The sequence below is a fragment of the Pseudophryne corroboree genome, chromosome 10 (assembly GCF_028390025.1).
Source record: "Pseudophryne corroboree isolate aPseCor3 chromosome 10, aPseCor3.hap2, whole genome shotgun sequence".
Classification (NCBI taxonomy): domain Eukaryota; kingdom Metazoa; phylum Chordata; class Amphibia; order Anura; family Myobatrachidae; genus Pseudophryne; species Pseudophryne corroboree.
The window spans coordinates 230,901,145-230,906,811 of record NC_086453.1 but is presented as its reverse complement, the minus strand read 5'-3'; the positions used below and the strand labels follow the sequence as shown (position 1 = coordinate 230,906,811).

The window sequence follows — 5,667 nt, the reverse complement described above, 5'->3', positions numbered from 1 at the left end:
GAAAAGAAGTAAATTTGATAAGGTAATTGAGATAAATGGTTAAAACATAACTTTTATTGACTAATATTACAAACGAGGTTGTTACCGGAGATCTATCCTTTAAGAATGCAATATACCGAGCATCTTAGTGAGATAAAAAATGTTCTGGTCTCTTAATGATTAAAAGTGTGTGGAAGGGCGGTAGACATTAGTTGGTCATACCCCCATTCCCACTTGACCAGTACAGACTTGCTGTATTGATGGAACCACAGGGTAGTCAAGACACAAAAATAATGATAATAACTATGCTCTCTTGGCTTAAGTAGAATTAGAGAAATGATCAGAAGTCATTCCTCTGAGTATAATACAAGAAAAATGGACATGCTCCTATCTGGATTTGAGACAGTAATAACGGTAGAGGTAAATATGGCACCTCACGTAGATGGTGCCCGTGACCAAAGGTCTGGAGATTGCAGAGTAAAGAAAACAAGTGGTGATACTGCTGTTGGTGTTGCTACCACATAGGTGAGGAAAAAATCCCACTCTACAACACCAGGTATTCGCAGGTGGTCCCCCTTCCTGGTACTGACTTGGCCCAACGCTGTTTAGCTTCCAAGATCAGACGAGATCGGGCGTTGGCAGCGTGGTATGGTAGTAGAGAATTTTATGTGAACATCAATGAGAGTGCACCTATTTAAGAATATTGAAAATCAGAGCCGACAGGAAGAGGATTGAGGAAAGATGGAGTAAAAAGGTGGATCTGCTTTCCACGTTAGACCTGATCCAATATTCCCACTCATGTGGTGCAATGTACCAGGAATCGTAAATGAGAGTCCACGAGGATAGTGATCTATAGACAGTTGAAGTTAATGAGAATCATGATCTATAGACAATTTGAAATTAATAAAAATACAGTCAGAAAAACACTATCACAGGTATATTACAGTATATCCCGACAGATAGTGCATGATAGGAGATGCTGATTGAAACAGATAAATGCGTAGTCACTCTGGTGATACGGTCTGTTTCAAAACTGAGGGTAAGGTCTGGGATCTATAGGGTTAAGCACTGAGGTGACTGATTTATAGAAACTATACCAACATATATCTGTTAACCATGTGTGTCATACACTGTTTGCCACGTAGTCCCGGATAGAATATGGGATGCTAATATATACTAATTATCTGCATGCATAAATTGCTATGAGGAGGTAATAATAAAAATGGATGAATACCAGCACTTAAATAAGTATAACAAATATAATGGTCAAAAATTAATAACACCTAAACTAGGCGTTAGTTTCCAATAGGTTCACTCAATGCTAGGTGAGTGCTAATGAATAAAGGTCTCTAGATAATCACCCCTATGATACGTACTAGGTACGAGATAATTCAAGCGGTACTGCTAGGTTTTGTAAGTAGGAGTTGCTATCCGTGTCAGAGAGCCACCGGATAGTAATGCTTACAGTTTCACCAGAGATCAGGGTAAGCCGAGAGAGCAAGGCAGATAAATGAAGCTAAATGCCAGGATACGGTAGTGTCGACGGGACCCCTGTTCCTAAATGCGGAAGACGCGTTTCGCCCTAGGGCTTGTTCACTTCCGGGTTCCGTGCTGTACGGTGTAGGGAGAGGGCTTTTATGTCCGCCCCGGTTAAGGCTTAGCCAATCATGTGGTGTGGTGTGGTGGGTGTGATCTCCCCATATGTGTAGTTGCTAGGAGACCGCATGCATAAGGACGTCAGATAGGGAGGCGGGAGATACATAACTTATCGCGAGATCGCGGGCGCCATCTTGGATGTGGGAAGAAAATCTTGAAGGTTTGTGTGGGCAGTTACTAAGAGACTGAGAATAGCGGAGCGAAAAACGTCATTGCCGGAGGCTAGAAACATTGGGTGATGGTAAATCACCAATTAAGATATGTCGTATGATGAATGTGATCTCCCCGTATGTGTAGTTGCTGGGAGACCATATTTACTGGTGACGTCAGATCGAGAGACAGCAGATGCACCTCATATCGCGAGAGCACGGGCGCCATCTTAAAGGTGGGAGAAATGCCATAGAGAATAGGGTTTGTATAAGCGGTTGCTAAGATACTGATAATACAGAGCTGAGAAGTCATAACCGGAGGGCTGTGAACATTAGGTGGTAGTAAATCACCATTGTTAGATATAAGAATACTAAATAGTGGATAGGTGGCAAAAGCCCTTATTGCATTGCTGCGTTATAAAGGATGCTAATGTTGCCATTTGATATTAGGTGATACAAATAGATTAAATATTTAGGAAGAACTATACATGGGGGATGAGGGAATGTGATGAGATGGGGATATAATAATGAGAGAAAATAAAATATGATATGAAAAATCTATGAGATATATAAAGAAATAAATAACCTAAAATTATGACTGGAAGTGGATAACAGATAAAGATAATAATTTATTAGTACCATACTTGAGTATAGGGAAATATTAAAATGAAATTAAATTAAAATGAGAATAAAATTAAAAAATTTTTTTGAAAAGTAAAATGATAAATAAATAAATGATAAATAATAAATGAATAAAAAATATATTGATAAATGAAAGGTGAAAAATGAAAAATGAAAAGCAAACAGGATAGGCCTGGGGGAAATTGTAATGGAGGGGCTGGACGTGCCTAAGGGGCCATGATAAAAGGGAGGTAAATGTAGGAGTGGAGGGGTCGGATTGTGACAGTGATAATACTGTATGTACATAGGAAAGCAGGTGTCGGGGTGCAGTAACAAGTCAACAAATGAAAGGGGTGAGTGGAAGCTGAGGATGGGATGTGAGTGCAAGGGGGTGCAATGACCATGGGAATAGATAAAATAATTAGTCTTGCATTTGTGAGGATAGAAAAGAAGATGAGGGGTGGGTGTGAGTGGTTATGATTGATGGGGGAAAATCAGGGATAAATGTCTGGTGGGTGTGGGCTATTGGTGAAGAATGGAAATGGGAACTAGGTGTAAAGAGGAATGTTGGATGGGAAAGGGGGATGATGAAGTCAGGTGTTAAAAAGTGATGTAAATATGGAAGATGAGAGGTGCATGGAAATTGTGTGCAGTGAGAGGTGTAGGTGTATCCATGACCTGTGGAAAAAATGATAAAAAGAGGAATATAAATTCAGAACATATAAATGGTAAGTGAAAAGCTAAATTACAAGAAAGCTCCATAATTAATGGTTTCATTCAAGCCAAAGGGTTTCAGGCTGTTCAGGCGGAAAATCCACTCACTCTCCTTTTTGTATAGTTCTTTTGTTATGTCTCCTCCTCGTATTCCGAGATGTACTCGATCCAAGCAGAAAGTCTTGAACCCTTTGATGGATCCTTTATGCACAGAGTTGAAATGTCTTGCTACTGAAGTGAGCTGTTTCATTCTGTTTAAATCTCTGGAGGCATTACGGATGTTCCCAAGGTGTTCCAAAATTCTTTCTTTCCATTTGCGAGTGGTCATGCCCACATACTTAAGATTACACTCGCACGTTATGCAATATATCACCGCCTGCGTATTACAATTGAAGAAATATTGTAACTTAACAGGCTGGTCAAATTTATCGATGACCGTGTTGGTTTGCAAAATTTGGGGGCATGCTTTGCAGTGGCCGCAGGGGAAAGAGCCTGTGATGATAGGTTTTTTGATATTTGAAGAGATCAAATGGCTGTGCACTAGCTGGTCTCTCATATTTTTTGATCTGCGCCAGCTCATTTGCAATGGGGAGTCGAAGAGGGGTGCCAAATCTGGGTCCAATTGTAAGATTGGAAGATGTCTAGTTATTGCTCCCTTCAACTTCCTCCATTCAGGGCAGAAGGTCCCAATGAAGCGAACGGTGTCTTCCTGCTCCGTGCTCTTATTTTTCTTTCCAAAGATCAAACTCTCTCTTTTGGTTTTTGCTATGGCAGTGTATGCCCGCTTGAGTGAGCGTCTGCTGTAGCCTCTATCCAGTAGACGGTTGGTTAATTCCAAGCTTTTGGCCTTGAAAGTTGAATCTTCCGAGCAATTGCGTCTTAGGCGTAAATATTCCCCTTTAGGGATGTTCTCCACAGTGGGCGGAAAATGAGAGCTTGTTTGGTGTAGGAGGCTGTTAGTAGCCGTCTCCTTACGGAATAATTCCGTTTCCAAAAATCCTGCATTGGATTTATAAATACTAAGGTCTAAGAATGGTACTCTCGTTGGGCTGATAAAGTGTGTCAAGTTGATGTTGAGTTCATTGTGATTAAGAATCTGAATGAACTCCAGAAGTAAGTTCTTATCACCGTTCCAAATCACGAAGACATCGTCGATGTATCTTAGCCATAGTATTATATGTGTGGTGTATTTTTCATTGCAGATGTCAAACACGTGAAAGTGCTCCCACCACCCTAGGAAGAGATTCGCATATGTAGGTGCACATGCTGCCCCCATAGCGGTTCCCCTGATTTGTAAGAAAAACTGGTCTTGAAAAACAAAATAATTTTTTGAGAGGACAAAAGTAAGTAGCTGTAACAAAAAATCCGAGAAATCATTGGAACCAATTTGATCCAAAAAGAATTTGGTTGCAGCCAAACCTTGTTGGTGATTGATGCTCGAGTAGAGTGCCTCAACATCTAAGGTTGCTAGGAGGAAGTCATCCTCAAAATGAATATTGTGAATTTTTCGTAGTAAGTCAGCAGTGTCTTGCAGATAAGATGGTAAGTCAAGGACGAAATCGCGTAGGTGTAAATCTAAGAATCGACTCGGCTGCTCCAACAATCCTCCATTACCCGACATTATCGGTCTGCCTGGTGGCACTTGGATGTCTTTATGAATCTTCGGCAGAAGATAAAAAGTTGGAGTTCTCGGGTTTTGTACAGTCAAATATGCTACTTCTTGTTTAGTGATGGTTCCCTGAGTAGCAGCCTCTTGTATTAAAGAGGTATAAGCTTTTTGGAACCTTTTAGTGGGATCGTTAAGAAGTTTTTGATAGCAGAGGGGGTTAAGCAATTGTTTATGTGCTTCCGTGATATACATTTCTAACGGCCATAGCACAATATTACCACCCTTGTCTGAAGGTTTGATAATTACGTCTCGCCAGGTTTCCATCTCACGTAATGCTTTCCTTTCTTGATAATTGAGATTTCTTGATGGATATTGATGGGAAGTTTTAATTTGGACGTAAATATCGTCGAATTCTTTCGACACCCTGTTAAGAAAGACCCTGATTTCCGGGCTGGTATTATCGGGTGGGAAAAATGAGGACTTTGGTTTACATTTGGCTCGGCAAGGAGTGCTGTCTTGTATGTTTGATTCCACTAGTAGGTCTTCGAGCGTTTGGACTGCTTGGAGCTCCTCAGGGGATAAGTCTGTGATGTTATCGCTGTCTCGTCTTGCGTGGTGTTTTGTAAAGAACTTTTTGAGCAGGAGTTTTCTACCAAATAATCTAAGATCCTTCTCCCAACAAAATCTGTTGAATGATCTGGAGGGTGAGAAAGATAGGCCTTTGGCTAAAACAGCCATATGTGCAGGTGAAAGGGGTCTGCCCGATAGGTTGATAACCTGTAAGGAGGAAGAAGTCGGATGAATTAGCGTAGCGTCTTCCTCTGTCGGGCCGGATACCTGGCAGTCCTTGATAGGTCCCAATCGGGGTTGCGTCTGTCGCCTCTTCTTTCCCCCCCGCCGGGTTTTCCTTGGTTTTTGTCCCGGCCTCTTTGTTTCAAG

The 5,667-nt window shown here is 41.2% G+C and overlaps 1 pseudogene; it reads right to left on the bottom strand.

Moving 5' to 3' along the window:
* Nucleotides 1–520: 520 nt before the first annotated feature.
* Nucleotides 521–639, bottom strand: LOC134968359 (5S ribosomal RNA; annotated as a pseudogene).
* Nucleotides 640–5,667: the final 5,028 nt, after the last annotated feature.